The sequence below is a fragment of the Anabrus simplex genome, chromosome 8 (genome assembly GCF_040414725.1).
Source record: "Anabrus simplex isolate iqAnaSimp1 chromosome 8, ASM4041472v1, whole genome shotgun sequence".
In the NCBI taxonomy this organism is placed as follows: domain Eukaryota; kingdom Metazoa; phylum Arthropoda; class Insecta; order Orthoptera; family Tettigoniidae; genus Anabrus; species Anabrus simplex.
Genome location: NC_090272.1, coordinates 245497144 through 245519420, shown reverse-complemented (window position 1 = coordinate 245519420; position 22277 = coordinate 245497144).

Below are 22277 nucleotides of genomic sequence, written 5' to 3'. Positions count from 1 at the left end.
GGAGAGACTTTGTCAAAGATGGTACTGGTTTTCTCTGTAATATCATTAATGTTATGATTGGGGTTAGCGTATTGATCCAAAGAAATATAGAAATCTTCGGTTATGTTGAGCAGGGGGCCCTTAGAGTTTATGTTTAATATCATCATGTCATTATTGATGTCTGTGAAGTTGTGCTTAGATTCTTCTACATGTTGGCCTATTGATGAGAAATGGTTGTGCTTTACTGCATTTATATGTTCATTATAACGGACGGTGAAGTTTCTACCTGTACGTCCAATGTAGCTTGTGTCACAGTTGTTACATTTGATGCGGTAGACACCTGATTGGTTGTATTTATTATTATTATTGACTGTTTTGGTGTTGTGTATACTGTTGGTGCAGTTGTGTGTGGTTTTGAATGCTATTTTCAGGTTGTGCTTCTTAAAGATATTAGTTATAGTATATATATTGGTGTTGTTGAAGGTAAATAGGACATGATCTTTTTTCGGTTTGGCTGTTTTGATTAATTTAGTTTTAGGTTGGGATTTCATTTTGTGGATGATTTTGTTGACCATTTCTTTGCAATATCCATTGTATTTGGCTATGTCGTGGATTCATTTTAATTCATTATTTCGATTTTCTATTGTCAATGGGATATTGAAAGCTCTATGTATCATACTATAATAGGCTGCTCTTTTATGTGTGTTAGGATGAACGGAGTCATTTCTTATGGTATTTAAAGTGTGTGTGGGTTTCCTATAGATCTTGTAAGATAAGTGAGTGTCATGCCTGGTTATTGTTAAGTCCAAGTAATTTAAGGCACGGTTTTTTTCTGTTTCTTTAGTGAATTTAATTTGGGGGTCTAAATTGTTAAGTTTGTCTAGTATAGTATCTGCATCAGTGAATCTATTATCTATAATTACGAAGATATCGTCGACAAATCTACACCAAAAATATATATCATCTATTTTATTAATTGACGTGTGTTCCAGGTGGTCGATATATATTTCTGCTAATATTCCGGAAGCAGGAGATCACATAGGTAATCCTTGTTGCTGATATATGGTATCATAAAATTTGAAGTAGTTATTGTTTAGGGCGAATTTCAGCAGAATCACGAATTCTTCTATTTCTAAGGTGCTCAAGTTACTATGTTCTTTAAGGTTAGATTCAATTATTTTGACTGTTTGTTTAATAGGAATGTTAGGGTACATGTTTGTTATATCAAATGAAGTAAGGGTATGATGTTTTTTGATCTTTAGTTCTTTGGTTCTGTTGCAAAAATCTATTGAGTTTTGTATTGTTTTGTTTGCTAAAAATGAATACTGATTTTCAAAAATTTCTGAATGAATTGTGATAACTTATAGGTTGGACTGGCTTTATAGTTTATAATCGGTCTCATGGGTACATTCTCTTTGTGTATTTTAGGGGAGGCCCTTGCGGATGGTAATTGGGGGTTCATAGTTATAAGTTTAGCAGATTCTGTTTCGGTGAGAATAAAGTGTGTGTTCTTGAGTAGATTTTTAAAATTTCTTTGTATATTATTGGTTGGATCTCGGCGTTTAATTGAAAAAATTGTTATCCTGGAAACATTCTTTAGTCTTTGTTATGTATTCATTCTTATCCATAATAACCGTAGTGTTGCCTTTGTCGGCTTTTGTCATTAGTAGATTGTTCTGTTTTATTTTGTTTTTGAGTTTGTTTAGGTTCGATTTATTGGTGGTATTCATGTTTAGGTTATTATTGCCAACATTATTGATATATTGCGGGATCTTTATACTGATTTCGTGTCTAACTTCGTCTCGTATATCGTACGGAATTTTCTGTAAAGCGAGTTCTGTTTCGGTAACGGCAGTTATAATATTCTGATAGGATGATGCATTACCGCAGTTATGTTTGGGTCCCCTGCTCAACATAGCCGTCTCTAGATCGTCAAATACGGTTAGTGTGAGATTTTTTACGGGTGGGTGGAATTTATGTTGGGAAGGATCTTTATTTTCAGTTATAGTTAGTGGTTTCGGTTTGCGTTGTTGTTTCAGTGTTTCCAGTTTTTTGTTTTATGTGTTTTGTTTCTTTATGGCTAAATCTTCTATTTTATTTCTAGAAATTTGTTGAAAGTAATTCCAATAGCTATGTGGGAGTTCATGGGAAACTTTGAGATGTGTTGAATAAAGTTCATTATTGAGATGTTGTTTCTTACGATATAGGAATTTTATTTCTTCTTTTGACCAAATGTTATTAGTCTTGTTTAGTGTTTTGCGTGTCTGAGCAGTTCGTCTATGTTTGTAGGCCTATTTGTATTTCTGGAGAAATTTCGGTGTTAAGTTGTTTGAAAGGCATTCCTTCAAGATGGCAATGCTTTTGGTTGCGTTAATTAGCTTGATTTTTTGGTTTTGGTATTTGTATGCATTACGTTTTGCCTGGTTGATTCCGTATTATTATTTACAAGTTTCATACTCCGTATTGATTGGATTCAATGTAATAGACAAGAAAAATGTTCCACCGATCAATACATTTATTGTGAATGAATTATTGCACTAGTACAGGTTTCGACCTATCTTGGCCATCATCAGCTAGCACTTCAAATTTCATGATACCATATATCAGCAACAAGGATTACCTATGGGATCTCCTGCTTCCGGAATATTAGCAGAAATATATATCGACCACCAAGAACACACGCGAATTAATAAAATAGATATTACATATTTTTGGTGTAGATTTGTCGACGATATCTTCGTAATTATAGATAATAGATTCACTGATGCAGATACTATACTAGACAAACTTAACAATTTAGACCCCCAAATTAAATTCACTAAATAAACAGGAAATAACCGTACCTTAAATCACTTGGACTTAACAATAACAAGATCTATAGGAAACCCACACACACTTTAAATACCATAAAAATGACTCCGTTCATACTAACACACATAAAAGAGCAGCCTATTATAGTATGATACATAGAGCTTTCAATATCTCAATGACAATAGAAGATCGAAATAATGAATTAAAATTAATCCACAACATAGCCAAATACAATGGATACAGCAAAGAAATGGTCAACAAAATCATCCACAAAATAAAATCCCAACCTAAAACTAAATTAATCAAAACAGCCAAACCGAAAAAAGATTATGTCCTATTTACCTTCAACAACACCAATATATATACTGCAACATGCCCTACGGTGCCTTTCTCTACAATTTGCCTCACGAATGGGTGATAAATCTAATGCAACCTTTGGTGGCCTCGTAGTTCTAATTCTTACCAAGTTCCAGGTTGGACTGATAAAAAAAATATAGGCATCACCATCGCGCTGTACTTCCTCATACTTCACCTCAAGTTGTAGTACTAATTTAATATGATGTTGCCCGTGCAATATCTCCACTTACAAGTTGCTAATTAACTATCCGAAATCGGGGATGGATATATCAATATCAAACGCGTTGGTTGCATGTCAATATTAAGTCAATATCTCAGGGTAAAAACATCTATACATATTCAACAATACTATTTACTTTCGCAAGTTCCGTTGAAGAGGGTGTATAGTTCAATGTGTTACTCATTTACTCCGAAATCCTACCATAGAATTTATATAAGCCTTTAAATATCATGACTCCGAAATATCATCCTAAATGTATCCTTACAACTAATCTTCCTATCTGTACCTTTGAAAATAAACGCTAGAATAATCTTAAAACTAATTTATTAGCATGCCAATATTATAATTAACAAAATAATGATCATCTTTGGTAATAGAGGAAAGTAAACTCAAAAAATCACATATTATTTTTCTTGACAACTAAAATTGACATAATTAAAATTGGGCAGGTATCTTTAATTCATCTGGGCAATTATTATTTTGTTGCGTGGCCACATTTCATCATTTTATTTAATCATGGGGACAATTAGGATTTATTCTTTATTAAAGGAGGGAGTGGTCTTTCTTTCCTTTAGGTCTCTTTGCAGTACTCTTTGGAATTGGTTTGGGAATTTGCGTATTGACTTGTTTATGGCATGAGATAAGTAACTCTTTCCAATGATGGCTTCAAAATGCCATTTTAAGTATCTAAAAGAAATTAATCTTAACCATAAATATAAATTCCAACATCCTTATATATATTAAAAATGTGTGCCAAAAATAAAATTAAATATCTTCATTTACGAGTGCCATCGCCATGTTCTTCAACCGTCATGACCTGTCAGAATCGTACCGACCAATTAATTATTATGTGTATTTTCAATTAAAATTACTCCTTCTACTGCCTACTAATTTTACCATTTTCAGGTTAACGCGTGCTCCAATGCTGTATATTCATTATGTGAGACAAATATATTACTAGGCGACTATATCTCTATTCTATATGCACTTCAAAATACATGAAAATTACGATCAAATTATCTCCATATTCCAAATAAGTTCGACCAATAGACCATTTAATCTCACTGCTACACTTAATATATTCACGTATCTAGGCCTTAATTTCACTGCTTGCCTCATTTTCAATCGCAACATAACTGTAGCTAAGCATAAATTCGCACCTATTTCCTTCAATCATTTACTTACACAATACTTACTCAACATCTCAAATCTCCAACAACATATTATCGTTTCTGCATTTAATTACTGCGATTCCTCCGCATACAACAATATTTCTACTCAGCTTCTTCGTAATGTCTACCATGTCGCAGTAAAACATTTCTTTTACCTTAATATCTACTCAAAACACCGCAAGCTGCTACTGTTTATTTCAACTCATCGTAAATGTAGACGATATCGGCCTCGTTATTCAATCTGGTCATTGGGTAGCCTAGGTTTATTATTATTATACTGCACTTCACTTTCATATCTCAGCCTCGCCTAGCTTGAATACTACGTTTCCCTAAGCATATAGGTTCAAAACATCAATTCTCTTCCCGATACTGCTCACATTAACCTCAGATCAAACTTTTGAGCACGGCAGTATATTACTACACATAAATAATACGTATCTGTGGTTATTTTCTCCGGCATATGCCTTAGAATTCACACAATGGCACAACAGGTCATATATTTGGCACTACAGCATTCCTACAATTATACTACACCAAATGAAATACTTTATAGTTAAATTTCTTAGAATGTTACTTATCTCATGGCCATGTTATGTCCGACGTTGCTTTCTTCTTCCTGCTCACGGCATCTCGCAACGTCTAGCCTTGTGCCGGATCACGTCATGCTGGATCTCTAGGTCTTCAGGCTTGAGCTTACGATGATCTGGTCAGCCTCCCTCCATCGCTTTAGGCTAGCTCCATTTCGTGTCCAATTTCCATGCAACGAAAAGATATTATTAAATTGATAGAATACATCTTAATTTTCAGTATATAGAGCTTTTCCAAGGACTTTCTCTAACTGTATTTATATTTCTTTTCCTCTAAAGATACTGCTCAGATTCAATTTTATTTTCATAAACTGGCTCTTCCTTGTTTTTTTTATGTTGTCTGAATAATGTTCTTTAAATCTTATAAATGGGCTATACGTATAATTTGATGAAAATTTGGCCGTTTATTAAGTCAGTGTAGGCCTTATTTACGAATGCCGTATTCCAACACCTCTTCTTCCGTACAGTATTTGAAATCTATTATGCGTGTTTCCCTGCCGTTTTTACGTATTTTCCAGTAGTTTGTTTCTGGATTCTTCCTTCGTATGGCTCCTATTATGGTTATATTGATTATGTCAGCTAATCTTCTGGTCAAGTAATTGCAATTCACAGTCCGTTTACGACGAAAAATCTTCTTGCCAAAGTAGGTAATAATAGACCGTTTTTCAATTTTTTTTACGTATAATGGTTCATTTCTCATAGAGTTTCCTTTCCATCTCGCCAGGCACTGCCTCCTAATTGCGGTCAACTTGTCACAAAAAGTTATTCCGTGCATTCTTAACGCTTGAAGCTGATCTGCGCCATTTTTCTTCCGATCTATCTTCATGTCAACTGACGTCAAAATGTAACGTAATGGTACAATACTATAACTAATATCTTTAAGAAGCACAACCTGAAAATAGCATTCATAACCACACACAACAGCACCAACACTATACATAACACCAAAACAGCCAATAATAATATTGAAGCTGATCTGCGCCATTTTTCTTCCGATCTATCTTCATGTCAACTGACGTCAAAATGTAACGTAATGGTACAATACCAACGAGCTAGAAAGAGGACTATAGAGTGGCTAACATGGCTGCTACAGTGCTCTGGGTGGTGCCAAGGCGAAATAGCGACACCATTGTTTAAGCGCCATTCATATAATTTCTCCGCATACGGTGCGATACTTCTAACAGATTAGATCGATGAAAATATGCTCTCTACGTGTGTGGCATGCAATTGCATAAATTGTAGATAAAACACGAAGAATAAATATCATATTTTAGATAAGATTCTTTTTTACTAAAGTACACAGTTTTGGGCGATTAGCAGAATTACGTTGCCTGTGTAGCACAATCCAGCACGTGTAGGGTAGGCCTACTTTTATTTTCTTGTATTTGGTATTTGAAGGTGCTCAGATAGGTTACCTTTGTGTCAGTAGATTTACCGGCCCGTAAGGGAACTCCACCGGGGCAAATCTCCGGCACTTCAGCTTCTCCGAAAACCGTACTAAGTAGTCGGTAGGACGAAAAACCAATACCACTATTTATTATTACATTGTATCCTACAGAGCACATTTCCCCAGCATTTTGAAACTAAATATAAAGTGAACAACGATGTTACAAGACGCCTGCTGTCCAACGCCACACCTACAATATTTAGAATTTCCTAGTCACCTCATCCCCTTTGCCAACGATACGGAGTAATATGAGGACTTTCAGTCCTACATCACCACTACTACTGAGCGAGTTGGCTACGTGGTTCGCGGCAGTAGCGTAGCCAGGATTTCAGTTTGGGGGGGGGCATTCATCCAGAATTTTATTTTGATAGGTGTCCAAACTTCCATAGTTTAGGTGGTGAAGAATACCGAAAAAGGAAATGAGTGTCCTTGGATCCAAGTAAGAGTGGTGGATTCGTGCGGATTCCGGAAGCTAATAGTAATTTCCTCCTCCTCCTTCTTCTTCTTCTTCTTCTTCTTCTTCTTCCCCATTTTTCCCACATCTGTGGGGTCGCGGGTGCGAAATGTGTCGCACATGTAGATTTGGCCCTGTTTTACGGCCGATGTCCTTCCCGACGCCAACCCTATATAGAGGGATGTAATCAGTGTTGTGTGTTTATTTGGTGGTTGGTAATGTAGTATGTTGTCTGAATATGAGTATGTTGGGACAAACACCCAGTCCCAAGCCAGAAGAATTATTCAGACGCGATTAAAATCCCCGGCCCAGCCGGGAATCGAACACGGAACCGTCTGAACCGAAGGCCTCAACACTGATCATTCAGCCAATGAGTAGGACTCCGGAAGCTAATATTAATGCACATTATATATAAAATGCTCAATAAAAGAATTTTCGTTAAAACTCCTGGGGTGTCTGGACTCCTTGGACGACAACCCCCCGGTCCCCCAGCTATCTCTGTTACTCCCATCCCAACATAACTGCAGCATTTCATATATTCCGCGTAGAAGTGAACTGAATGCAAGAATAAACACTTTGAGTAAGGATGCAATATTCTGGTTTGGAACAAATACGGTAATGTTATAATAATAATGGTCATGTGATAAGCAATAAAGAAGTGACATTTTATACAAATAATGCGCGTCGAATACAGGTTTCTCGTCCTTCTTGTCCATGGCTAGATGATGAAGGCAAGAGAATGATGGCCCACCGTGACTCGTTATTTCGACATTATAAACAAACCCTAGATGACACAGACTTCGAATCTAACGGCATCTTAAGAAATCGCACAAAGCAGTTAATCAGAAATTTAAAAAATGCATATATTTTCGGATTTTAGCTAACAACTTAAATTCTAATCGCGCATGGGACCAACTTAGAGCTCTGGGAATAGGAAAACATCAACAGAGACAGACAACTCCTGACATTCCACTTGACGAACTGAACGATTACTTTAGTAGAATAAATATTCAACCTACCCAAATTAACTGCACCGACTCACCGCCCTCCCCTCCAGCCAATCCGCCATTCACATTTCACAGTGTCACAGAAAATCAGGTTAAAAGGCTTTGTACTCGATTAAATCAAAGACTACCGGTGTATATGATATTCCTATTACTTTTATACATAACATTATGGGTGCTATCTCGCCTATACTGACGCACATACTGAACTACTGTTTACTAAACGGAACTTTCCCTACTGTATGGAAAACAGCCAATATTATATCGGTACCTAAGAGTTCAGATCCACAATCACCCTCTGACTATCGTCATATGTCCATACTCCATGCGCTTTCTAAAGAATTTGAACGTTTAGTATACGAGGAAGTTCTGGAATACCTAAATAAAAATGCTCTTTTGGACCCTTTGCAATCTGGATTTGAGAAGGGTCACAGTACCGCGACAGCACTTTTGAAGGTTACCGAAGACATTAGAAACGCTATGGACAAACGACTGCTCACTATACGTATCCTTCTTGACTTCAGTAGCGCCTTTGACACTGTACTAATTCCGACTATGATACAGAAAATGGAACTGCTAAATTTCGACCTGGCTGCGCTTAAGGTTTTTAGTTCTTATTTGAGTAACCGTCAACAGCGTGTAACAGTAAACGACAAGGCCTCTAAATGGAAAATGAAACTTAGTGTTGCCCCACAGGGCAGTATTCTACGGCCCCTAAGTTTCTGTATTTATATCAATGACATACCATCTGTGACAGGAAATAACACACATGACCTCTGTGCTGACGACCTTTAAATAGGCTATATCGACACTGCAAGACATGATATTAACAGGGACCTCCGACGACTCAGTGTATATGCACAACGAAGCTCTCTTATACTAAACTGCAAAAAAACTCAGACAATTATAATTGGATCACGAAAATTACTGAGCTTCTCAAACAATGTCGCAATGCCGCCTATCCTACTGAATGGTAACATTATTCCCTACAGTAAAACGGTTAAAAATCCCGGCGTAATGATGAATGTAACAGTTGATTGGTCTGATCAAACGAAAGAAATACGTAAAAAGATTTTTGGAGTTCTTCACCCTCTTAAACGACAGAGGAATGTATTTCCATTTGAGCTACAGGCCAAACTAATACAGACACTCATTCTCCCTATTCTTGATTATTGTGACGTTGTTTTGGTTGACATGACGAGAGAAGAAACACTTAAACTTCAACGAGCACTGAATTCCTGCCTGCGATTTATTTACAATATCGGGTACGATGTTCATATCACCCCATACTATCAGGCTGTCTCATGGCTGATGTCTGATAAACGTCGGCAGCTACACACTTTAACGATGGTGATCAGAGTGGTAGCTGAAAGTCAGCCAATGTATATTTCTTCTAAATTCATCTTTTTATCATCATTTCACAACATTAATACACGTTCTAGATCCATTCTTTCTATTCCACTACACCGCACAAATAAAATTATTAGATCACTTGTGTTGACTGTCGCCAGATTATGGAATTCCCTGCCAGTTCAGGTCAGAGAAACTAGCTTTTTTAAAATCACGATTTAAGGTCACCTGCCGAGACTACCTGCTGAGGACAGCTGACTGAATGGTTGAAGTATGAATGTGTGCGTTCCTGAGGATTAGCCATGTTTAAGAGTTTTTAATATTAATTACTTCTAATATTAATTTAGTACGTAATATTTAAATTTATTTTAAATTCTATTAATTTATGTAGTTTTAACTATTTTAAGAATCTCAGTATTTTATTTAAGATTTTGATTAGTATGTGGTTAACTGTACAAGAGGGCCTGGAGCCCTAACTTCGCCACTGTACTGAAGGCACTAATAAACAGACAAGTAAATAAATAAATAAATAAATAAATAAATAAATAAATAAATAAATAAATAAACAGTGTAAAGCGTATGGGTATAGATATTTTGTTAGTTGGTAAAGAAAAATACACGTTACAACAAATGCTATGTAGGGTTTACCTTGTCCTGTTAGTTTCCAACGCGGTTAGGGCCACGCAGCTGTGAGCTTGCATCCGGGAGATAGTGGATTCGAACCCCACTGTCGGCAGCCCTGAAAATGTTTTCCCGTGGTTTCCCATTTTCACACCAGGAAAATGCTGGGGCCGTACCTTAATTAAGGCCACGGCCGCTTCCTTCCCACTCCTAGGCATTTCCTATCCCGACGTCGCCATAAGACCTATCTGTGTCGGTGTGACGTAAAGTAAATTGTTAATTACTTTTCCACGCAAGTCTGGGATACAGAATATAGTAGTATAAAGTTAGAGTTTCGTGACACTAATATTCGTATCTATAATTTTTATTAACGTGCCAGAAATCAACGACACTGATCTGTTGCCATTTCAACACCGTTTTAAGGGTTACCGATCCAATCCGGGATTTGAATCTGCGAACTCAGATTCAGAAGGACAGCGACTCAATCAACTGAGCCACATGAAAAGGAGGCGTTTGTGATTATTGTTATAAATAGATGCAGCTAGTATTTTTACAAAGGTTTTATGAGGAGCATTTATTAAGGCGTACGTTTTTTTACTGTCCTAAACGCACGAGGCCGGACAGAAGAACTAGCTGGAAGCTAAGGAGCCTTGCAGGGGTGTCGCTTCCTTCTCTGTTCACTTTTCCAAATCAAACTCCATGACGTAATAGCCCCGAAGCGCCATCGCCTACCAAGCGACGGCTGCTCAGCCCGGAGGCCTGCAGATTACGAGGTGTTGTGTGGTCAGCATGACGAATCCTCTCCGCTGTTATTCCTGGCTTTCTAGACCGGGGTCGCCATCTCACCGTCAGATAGCTCCTCAATTATAAACACGTGGGCTGAGTGTACCTCGAACCAGCCCTCAGATCCAGGTGAAAGTCCCTGACCTGGCCGGGAATAGAACCCGGGGCCCCCGGTAAGAGGCAGGCACGCTACCCGTACACTGTGGGGCCGGCTGGTACTTTTAGGTCTCCTTATTTTCGAATTTGACTTAAGACATCCTGCATTCGATTCCCGGCACTGACAGAGTTAAGAAAGGCATGGGATGGGGAGGATACAACCTTGTTTTTGGGTGCAGTAGAGTTTTCCTTGAGTCTCTCGTAATCGAAATATATACGGCCTGGAAGGTAGTCACCTTCACGGGGTGTAGTACCAAAGTGGTTCCTTTTTTTTTTTTTAAGAAGACAAATTAAATGAAGATTCTACTTCCTCACAAACGAAGAACGATATTATCAATTTTACGAACAGTTTCAATAATGCAGCCGGTTTATGTTAAGAGTACAAAAGCTATGATTGTACATGGTAACAATCAAAACCAACAATATCTACTGAAGATCCGTCACCGCACTCGGTAGGACCGGCTTTCTTTTCATATTCACCGGGCGAGTTGGCCGTGCAGTTAGGGGCGCACAGCTGTGTGCTTGCATCCGGGAGATAGTGGGTTCAAACACCTCTGTCGGCAGCCCTAAATATGGTTTTCTGTGGTTTCCCATTTTCACACCAGGCAAATGCTGGGGCTGTGCCTTAATTAAGGCCACGGCCGCTTCTTCCCACTCTCAGCCCTTTCCTTTCCCATCGTCGCCACCGAAGACCTACGGTGCGACGTAAGGCAAATTCTAATTAAAGAATAAAAAATATTTTCACAACCCCTTCCAAGGAAAAGTTGTATCCATGTACGCCACTGCATCCACTCACCATTTAAGGTACAAGGTAAGACCGAAGAATGGTTGGATACTCAAAATACACCACCATAAATGATACGGTTCTGGCTCAAAAGTATAAAGAAAGGTAAGGGACGGGATCTAGTGTTTTAAGTAGAATCCGTATCAATAGAACGTGACTACCCATTTTAAAAATGTTTCATGCATCGACTGCGATTCAAGCCTGGGCCGTCCTGATGAGAAGATAGAAGCATTGGAACTGAGTTATCACGCCCGCCAATTACAAAGTATTTACCCGCACTTTTGATGGTGCCATTTGAGGTTCCAATCAGTCCCCGGGCATTTGACAAAATATATAGGCCTACCTATCGAACTTAGGCACACATCCGCGATTGTCTTGGCACTGTAAGAATTAAAAAAAAAAACTATTTCATAACTTACCGAGGATGCACATAGTGTTGGCTTTTCAGTGACAAAACGGTCCCTCTTCACAAAAATGTTACTTATATGGCACAAAATGAGGAACTAACGTGCAGATCACAATCCTGTCACAGTCTTCCCAACGCTGCAACTCAAACACAGTACCGGTACATCTCTCAACCACGGTGCAACCCGAGGATCCGTAGGACATTGTTGTTTCCTGGAACCGATCTGCAAAATCTGACACGATGTTGTAAGCTTGCAGCTGTTTCTGGACGTGGCCCCCGTTATCTCGGTGGTCACGTTCCGGCCCCCTACTGAGTAATCCCTTGCTAATTGGCCCTTTCTTCATGTCTTGACATTTGTCAATACACGGTTTCATTCCCAATACTGAGGCCTCTACAAGGAAATATCCTCGCGCATCACAATCCTAAGCGTCTTCCTTTCATTCAAGCAGTACAAATATGGAGAATTATGTATGTCCCTATTGAGCCTACTAATAGATTCTTGTAGCTACGTTAATTTAACATTTCGGCGTACGATTTTAAGTTGTTCGCACCGTACGTAAAACAACGCGGCTAATCCTCTCTCTAGTTTCAGGAAATATTTTTGGGGGGGGGCCCGGCCCCCCTGGCTACGCCAGTGGTTCGCGGTATATAGCTCTTAGCTTGCATTCGGGATATAGTGAGTTCTAATTCCACTGCCGACAGCACTGATAGCTGGTTTTCCGTGGTTCCCATTTTCACATCAGGCAAATACGGGGGCTGCTGTGCCTTAATGCCACTGACACTTCCTTCGCAGTCCTAGCATTTCCCTATCCCATCGTAACTATAAGGCGTGTCTGAGTGTGTGCTACATAAGGCAAATAAAAAATCGGCGTTACCATAATCTTCTTCCAAAGATAATCGAAGTGAATTATTCAGGAAAGTTAACTTATGTGATTTAAGATCATTATCACAAGAAGAACTGTTCTCTTTTTTAGCAATTATTTCAAATTGTTTATCCTACAAATTCTTGTTCTTATTTTATTGTTATTATTATTATTATTATTATTATTATTATTATTATTAAGGGATACTTTATTACACCATTGTTCACTTCAAACCTTGTACCCCAAGGCTCTAGAATACTTATTTTTCGTAAATTATTATTAGTTTTACGCCCTACTAACTACTTTTTCGGATAAGCCGAGGTGCCGGAATGTTGTCCCGCAGGAGTTCTGAGGGATTTGAGCACCTAAATACTATCGTACTGAGCCAGGATCTAACCTGCCAAGTTGTTTAGTGTCCGGCTTCTTGGCTGAATGATCAGCATGCTGGCCTTTGGTTCAGAGGGCACCAGATTCGACCGGGTTGAGCATTTTAACCGGGTAGTCGACAGTTAATTCCTCTGGATCCGGGACTGGATAACCTTCTTCATCTACACACAACAGAACATTCTACAAACCACTACAGAAGCACGCAATAGTAAATACATCACTCCACCTAGGGTTGGCATCGTCAGGAAGGGCATCCGGTCGTAAAATTAGGCTAAATCCATACAAAATGCCAATTCCAGGTAAATGGAAAGATGTCAGGATTTATTATTATTATTATTATTAAAGTTATATGAATTATTTCTCGATGTTGTTATATTGCTTTGCTCAAGGTTTTGTGTTCTATATTTTCATTCCTGTAAGTGGGTCTAAATTTTTGGCAATGTCTTGTGATTTGTTTTGTAATTCGGACTAGTGGAAATGCGCTAATTTTCTTTCTTTATACAATATGTAAGTACGTAGCCTGTATCTTGTATTTTTTTAATGTCCTTTTAAACAGACACTGCGCATCTTTGAGTGCTTCCCTAATAAAGAAAACTGTGAAACGGTATTTATTTCCGCAGCCTCTGTACTTGCTTCATCACAAGCCCACTCGATTTGGTCGCTTACAATATGGCGGACGTGGCTTTCAAGTAGATTCAAATATGGCGGTCCAATAGCCACTCTATAGTCCTCTTTCTAGCTCGTTGTACAATACTATAACTAACTACTATAACTAACTATAACTATAACTAACTATAACTAAGAAGCACAACCTGAAAATAGCATTCATAACCACACACAACAGCACCAACAATATACATAACACCAAAACAGCCAATAATAATATTAAATACAACCAATCAGGTGTCTACCGCATCAAATGTAACAACTGTGACACAAGCTACATTGGATGTACAGGTAGAAACTTCACCGTCCGTTATAATGAACATATAAATGCAGTAAAGCACAACCATTTCTCATCAATAGGCCAACATGTAGAAGAATCTAAGCACAACTTCACTGACATCAATAATGACATGATGATATTAAACATAAACTCTAAGGGCCCCCTGCACAACATAACCGAAGATTTCTATATTTCTTTGGATCAATACGCTAACCCCAATCATAACATTAATGACATTACAGAGAAAACCAGTACCATCTTTGACAAAGTAATTCCTGCAATAAAAAATGACTATCTCAAATTAGTAAACACACGTCATAACAAACCGACGAATCACAAACCTAACCCCGCCCCTACCTTCACAATGGCCACTCCTCCATCCCCTCCGCCAATATTCCTCCACACAGCTCACATGAGCCCCAGACGTACTCGCAGCAGAACACAACAAATCTCCAAACATATCGGTACACAACCTCCACAGCAACAACAGTAAGTACTTTTTTCATTTCACACATACATCCAGGCATTCCTTCATACATACGCTATACTCATATTAGCTTTTCTTTACAGATAACAACCATATAACGTGCATAGACGAGAGAAGTGTCACCACCAACTGCTCTAAAATTAAACCCTATCTTGCTGTATATATAAATCTTACCTCACTACATCAACAGTTGAATTGCATAATACTCAATTTTCAAATTTTAATGACAAGAGTTCTTATAACATACCAATACAAAGTATATCAGCCATAGAACATTCTCGATATTCAACTTAATCAACACAAGAACTACAAGAGGATTGAAGAATGAATGCAACGCAACATGAACTCAAATTTTAATAGACGTTTTTAAAATATACCATGTTTTAATGTGTTTAATGTGCTATATTTTTTAGTGTCTTATGATGTGGCATATATATTTTAATGTGTTTATGTACTCATGTCCATGCTCAATCAATAGGTTTTAGTTTATTCTAACCATCACCACTTTTAATCAGAGATATTTTTAACGCAACATACTGCAATAAATTTTACTTCCATTTTTCATTAGACATCCGGATGCTCTTACATAACATCTTTGTAATTTTGTCCTATGACTGTAAATTTGTGTGCTAGCTGATGATGGCCAAGATTGGTCGAAACCGGTACTAGTGCAATAATTCATTCACAATAAATGTATTGATCGGTGCAACATTTTTCTTGTCTATTACATTGAATCCAATCAATACGAAATATGAAACTTATAAATAATAACATACCACTTAGTCGAGCAGCTCTTCTTCTTTCTCTCAATTCTTCCCAACCCAAACATTGCAACATTCTTGTAACGCTACTCTTTTGTCGGAAATCGCCCAGAACAAATCGAGCTGCTTTTCTTTGGATTTTTTCCAGTTCCTGAATCAGGTAATCCTGGTGAGGGTCCCATACACTGGAACCATACTCTAGTTGGGGTCTTACCAGAGGCTTATATGCCCTCTCCTTTACATCCTTACTACAACCCCTAAACACCCTCATAACCATGTCCAGCGATCTGTACCCTTTATTTACAATCCCATTTATGTGATTACCCCAATGAAGATATTTCCTTATATTAACACCTAGATACTTACAATGATCCCGAAAAGGAACTTTCACCCCATCAACGCAGTAATTAAAACTGAGAGGACTTTTCGTATTTGTGAAACTCACAACCTGACTTTTAACCCCGTTTATCAACATACCTTTGCCTGCTGTCCATCTCATAACATTTTCGAGGTCACGTTGCAGTTGCTGACAATCTTGTAACTTATTTATCACTCTATAGAGAATAAAATCATCCGCAAAAAGCCTTACCTCCGATTTCCACTCCTTTACTCATATCATTTATATATATACGAAAACATTTAAATGATGAACAAAGAAGTTAAAAGTTTGGACAAAGAGGCACGCAAGGCGATCAGGCCAAAGAAAGAGAGGTGAGGAAATGTGTTCAACACCTTAACATGGCTCCCGCGCATGGGAACTAGTACTACACAAAGTCTCCCAGCCATAAAGAAAATATTGCAAATAATACCACATATATCAGTCACCGGCTTTGTACTTACTCTTGCAAATTGGTAAATATGATGGGACTAGTTGCTTCATAATTTTATAATTTGTACAGAAGTATTTATGGATATTTAAATAAATATATAACAAAAACAAAAAAGGAAAAACTTCCCTTCCTAAAATTAGGGTTAGTATTATTCGCAGATATTTATTTGGACTTGGAAAAACTGTGGGGGAATCTTGTATGTTCATGAGTTTTATGTCTTCTGTATGTAAAGATATCTAGGATTAACTTCTTAAAAATTATTTAGTTATGACACTACTTCAAAATTATTTAATTATTGTGAAAAATTTTATTAGGTCTTACGAACGTTTAAAAGTAAAATTAAAAACTTGTGAAGCACGGTGTGGTGCATGCGCCAGATCTGGTAGGAAGCTTCGAGGGATTTCCGGTTGCATCAGTTTGGAAATTTCGCGAAGCCATATGGGGTATTTTGTCAATTTTGTCAGCAGCTTTTCCCTGGGCCCTATTTGCGACTGGCGAATGCGAGAAATGCGGGGCACTCATTGGTTCTTTTGCAATTTTACCATTTCCGGTCGCGGAGCTCTTGGCATGAGCCAAGCGCATCCAGGCCGTCTTGTGTTTTGGACCGGCGACGGGAGAAGTTGTTTTCATATGTAGTGTGCAGTTTAATTTCTCTTTAACGCCGGACCTTACCCGCTTTTCTCTCTGTCTCCAAATTTAATTTCACAGGAAGTAGCACTTGCGGCTAGTCATATCATGTTTGTTTAGAGGCAGTTCCCTTTTCCTTTTGTTTTCATAAATTGTGTTAAAATGTAAAATGTTCAATTCCTTTTTTTTCTTTGGTTGTAAATGTAAATCGTAAATTTCCCCCTCGGGGCTGCCACTGCGTCCTCTTAGCATTCTCTCATTTTGAGCTTTCCCTTCCTTCCTTGTGTGTATGTGTGTACTCTTTCTTCGCAATGTATGTTACTTAATATTTGCGCCGTGAAATTTGTACATTCAGTGTGATGTTCCTTCTTGAAATAATGTATATTAGCATCATAGAAGTTTTGTTCGTTCAATGTAATCTTTTTTTATTATTATTTTGCAAGTTCCTTGTGTAATTCGAATTAACCGCCAACACATAATTCAGAAGTACCAACCCTTGCCGCGTTACAAAATATTCTAAGGCCCGTTACCGCATGCAGTTAACCTTGATTCACAGTTTAAGGGCTGGTATTAAAATGAGGGTTTAAACTGAAGATTGAGTTAAGCTGTAACTTGAGTTTAAACCGATGTTGGGTCTTATAATGGCCGGCCTAAGTTAAACTGAGGTGAAGAAGGAAATATATGATCTTGGGAGCAGTGACTTGCGAGAAAAGATGACTATCAATAATGTTTTGTTTACTTGCAGGTAGAATGGCGGATAAAAGCAATAAGAGTAGTCATAATTTTACTTGTAGGGAAATAGAATTGATTGTGCAATTAGTACAGAAATATTTATATAATCCGTGAAACAGTGGCCTTATGAATTCCTACGAAATCTCCCATTTTAATAAACATACTACGGGAGGCATAAAACCGCAATGCTATTAGTAGCTGACTGAGGGGTTCTACAGCATGATTTCTGCAACAGAAGGAAGTTACTTTATTTTCTAAAATTTACACTTTTGACGTTCAAACAGTTCAAAAAGTCATTTTGACATTCTTACCTTTTCGTTGCATGTTTTATTCTAGCACGAATTTGCTGAAATAGGGTTATGACAGTCTGTTTTGTAAGCCTAAACCTATTTAAAAACTATTTTTCATTCCATATATCAAAGTGACGTCCCCTTGCTCGGAAAACTCGTAGTGCTCATGGTTGTTCAATAATTTGAACCACTGTTTCGTCATCGTTTAGTATTTCTTCAAACACCTCAAAAATACCTTCGAGATCCATTCGTTCTGCCATGTTGTAAGGTTATGTATTCTTAAACTTCAGTTTAAACGGTAGATGAGTGGCAGTAAAATTAATCTCTAGTTAAACTTAAGATTAAGTTTTATAATACACGACTAACAAATAAACCGAAGTTTAAACTGAACCAACAGTTTAAACCTCTATTATAATACCGACCCTAAACCTTTCAAATGCCATGGAAAGAAAAAAAAAAAGAAAAAAAACCAAGTATTTCCAAAATGCATTCAAGAAAGTAGATTTAGAGTATTCAAATAATGCACTTGGATAACTCACTGACAAACACAACCTCTCGCAACGAAAGAAAAAAAAAGCACAATACAAAGACGAGGACAAAACTATGCTGGCTCCCATGCGCAAGTGCGTTATTAATTCGATTACTGTACTGTATGCATTTTAGATGCCCTGTACTTGAACAGAAAGTACCCAATGCCCTTAAAACATCGTGGCTAATCAAATTTTCCTATGACGTGGGGAGAAAATCTCTCGCCTCCTTCTGCATGACAACACAATACAGTCACTCTATCCTTGTACGATTTCCCACCAGGGCACTTCTCTCGTACTTCAGAAATGCAAACACTTGCCGCGTCACAAAGTTTAATGCATGCAATGACCTTGATTCACAGTTTAAACCTTTCAAATGCAATGGAAAAATCTATTTCTGAAATGTATCCAACAAGGTGTTCGAATAATGCACTGACGAGGATAAACTGTGCAAATGGATTACTGTACCGCTTGCACTTTCACGGAAAGTGGCTTATCACAAAGTTTACACAAGGAGTAATTTTAATACCACCTATTCAATACAATTTATTCCACTATTGTGTGGTCAAACACACATAGAAATTCCCAGAATTTTAAAGGTACATGTTTATTGGGCATCACCAGCCTCGTTCAATCTTAAAACACACACTGGTCTGAGGAATCTTAACAATTTACATAAAACGTATTGATGAACACTTACAGGTGTTGATACTGTGGTTGCATAATGATTACAGCACAAAAAATATTGAATAAAATAGATACATATACTAAAATCACTTCGAAAAATTAAAACGTTTGTCTAAAAGTAATTATCACACATTGTTTTTTTTAAATAATCCATATCTGACACTGAAATGGATCTTTTTGATAAAAAGACTGAACAATATATATCACGCCTGGAGAACAGATTATCAAAACCAAGGCTTCACAGGACAAGAACAATACAGTTAAAAGATATAGTATATGATAAGGTTGAAGTCTAATATGATGAGAATAATGGTTTGTAACATTGTGGCTTATCGAACTTTCCTATGACGAGGGGAGGACTTCTCTCGCTTCAGTGTGCACTGCAACACAGTACAATGTAAAGCAAGGCAGTTACATCAGCAATGACAATACTGTTCGGGGCCTATGAATTGAAAAGTTACATTTTAGGAAAGCATGGTTACATAATTAAAAGATTCGCACCTTCCCCTCGAATAAAGCTGCGGTGGTAGCAAGAAAGATAAAGTCTACGTGGTCATTACCTTATAGATGTTCTGCTGACTGAAGAAAGAAGGACTTATCACTCACTTATCAAGACGGTGATCAATTGACTAGGAAACATGAAAAGCCACAGTTTACATACCCTCAGAGAAGGTTCGAGATCATTCAAGATTTATCAGGTACACCCTCTTAAATTTTATTGGCAGATTCAAAGTGAACAAGAAATGCGGGATTGGTTGAAAATTAATTACAAAATCTTGTGATTGGCTAGATTCAAAACAGGCGGAAAGGAAAGGAATTGATTATATGAGCCACGCTTTTTGTCAACTGTCGGCATCGCCAGGGTTCACGGATTCTGTTGCTCCACACATTGCCTGCTGTGTGATATTACAGCGTTCCTTAAAACGTCGTATACAAAAGAATTCCGATTTCACTCAAACTTAGCAATTATGAAAAACACTGTACATACACTGAAGTGTGTGAAAGTTTAGAAAGCTAACCCTGCACGTTCCGGAAGACGCGTTCTATCATGACGCAGATAAATTTTGAATTACTCTGTAACATACTGTTGTTTTAAAATGTAAAGGCAGTTTCGAATTAAAAGTCTGAATTTACAGTAGACATAGTACTTCGAATTACGAATTATCCGTATTTCGAATTAAACAATTTAAATAACATGCAAAACTGTATCTCATGTTTCCGGGAACAAGAGTTTCTTCGAATTAGGCGGGATTTTGAATTATCAAGGTTTTACTGTATTCTTTAACTTGAAAGTTAGTAGTTAGTAACGTTGCCTAAGAAGATACTGCCATGTCCTTTGCTTCTGTGTGAAACATTGTTCATTCCTTTGTAAAATAAACATTTGTCACTATTTGTTTTGAACTTAATAAATCACATTATTATTATTATTATTATTATTATTATTATTATTATTATTATTATTATTATTATTATTATCATTATAACTTAAAAACATTCCTCTCAGATTACAGTGATAAGCTTGGATGTAATCCACTATGCCCCTCAGTTAAGATCCACACTGGTTGGGTGTATGGTTGAGTAGGAGTAAAAGGGTTCTTTGTTCATCTCTACCATAACCATAACAAACCATCTTCACAAAGAATATACTAAAAATAATGTATGTAATAACAGTAACTCACATGTAGCTCATAATAGTCTAATTGAAAAAAAAACCAAATATGAAAAACGTGTTCAATTGTGTACTTTGTGGGCGATATGCCATTTTTTTTTTTCATTATTGAACCGTTTTGCCAAGTTATTTTCAATGCATAATTTTAAAATATTTACTTAAATCTTTTACGTTAATTACTATATATGTTAGTATAATATGTGTATGATTAGCAGCAATCTACCTCCTTCTTTAAATCAGTGGTAGGATGTCAGCTCCCTATCACAGGATGGAAGGTTCGACCTGGCAGAGGTGAGTAGATTTTTGAAAGCAATAATAAATCTCTAGTTCAGTGCTCACCCAAAATTTAAAAAAATGTGAAACTCAGCAATAGGTTGGCCACCATCTGCTGAAGTTCAGCACAAAGTAACAAGTACATAACCTAAATTGAAATGCCTACACAGGCTATAAGATATAATATAATTATTATAAGCAGCAACATAAAGGTTTTCTTTTCTATTTTTACCCAATATTATGGTATGCGTTTAAAAAAAATGCTATTTGTTCGGGGCATCGACCCATGTGGATCTTTTGCCCCTACTGGCACCATATTGTATAAACCTGCATGCAATTGGAATGGCGGTAGTGTGGAATGTGTGTGTGACGAAAGGAAGATTAATGACGTCACAAACACGAAGTCCCCAGGCCAGGGATATTAATCATTACAATTAAAAACCCCTGACCCGGCCGGGAATTGAACCTGGGCCGCCGGGTGACAGGCGGACACATTGTCCCCTACACCGTGGGGCCGGACTTGGTATGTGTTACTATGAATAATAATTTAATTATAATCTCATGATCGTTAGTTCTGTTGTACACAAAATCTTGTAATGTTCAACGGTTAAGCTTTTCGTTGTTTCAACATTTACACTTGATGTGTGCTGTGAAGAGATGCTACCTAGTGCTAGGATAGTATCAAGCTGTAAGCAGAAGAAAATAGAGTATGTATTTCTAAGTTTACAGTTTGTATGAAACACTTTTGAGCACAATGTGTATAGTGATTAATACCAGGATATTTCAAATCTTGAGTATGCACCATTTCATTTGAAATATAATTGACAATAATCATTTATTAAATATATTTTTAAAACAAGAAATAATGTATTCAGTATTATATAAAATACTGTAGATTAAAACAATGGAAGATTGTTTGCATATTATTCCTATTAACAATCAGATCTTAGCTACACTATTACAATACTTTTAATTAAGTTATCAGAGTTAACATGGCTGCTACCTGTCACATGAGGTGTGATTTTATTTATAGACAAGAAAAGTGTTCCACCGATCAATACTGTGCA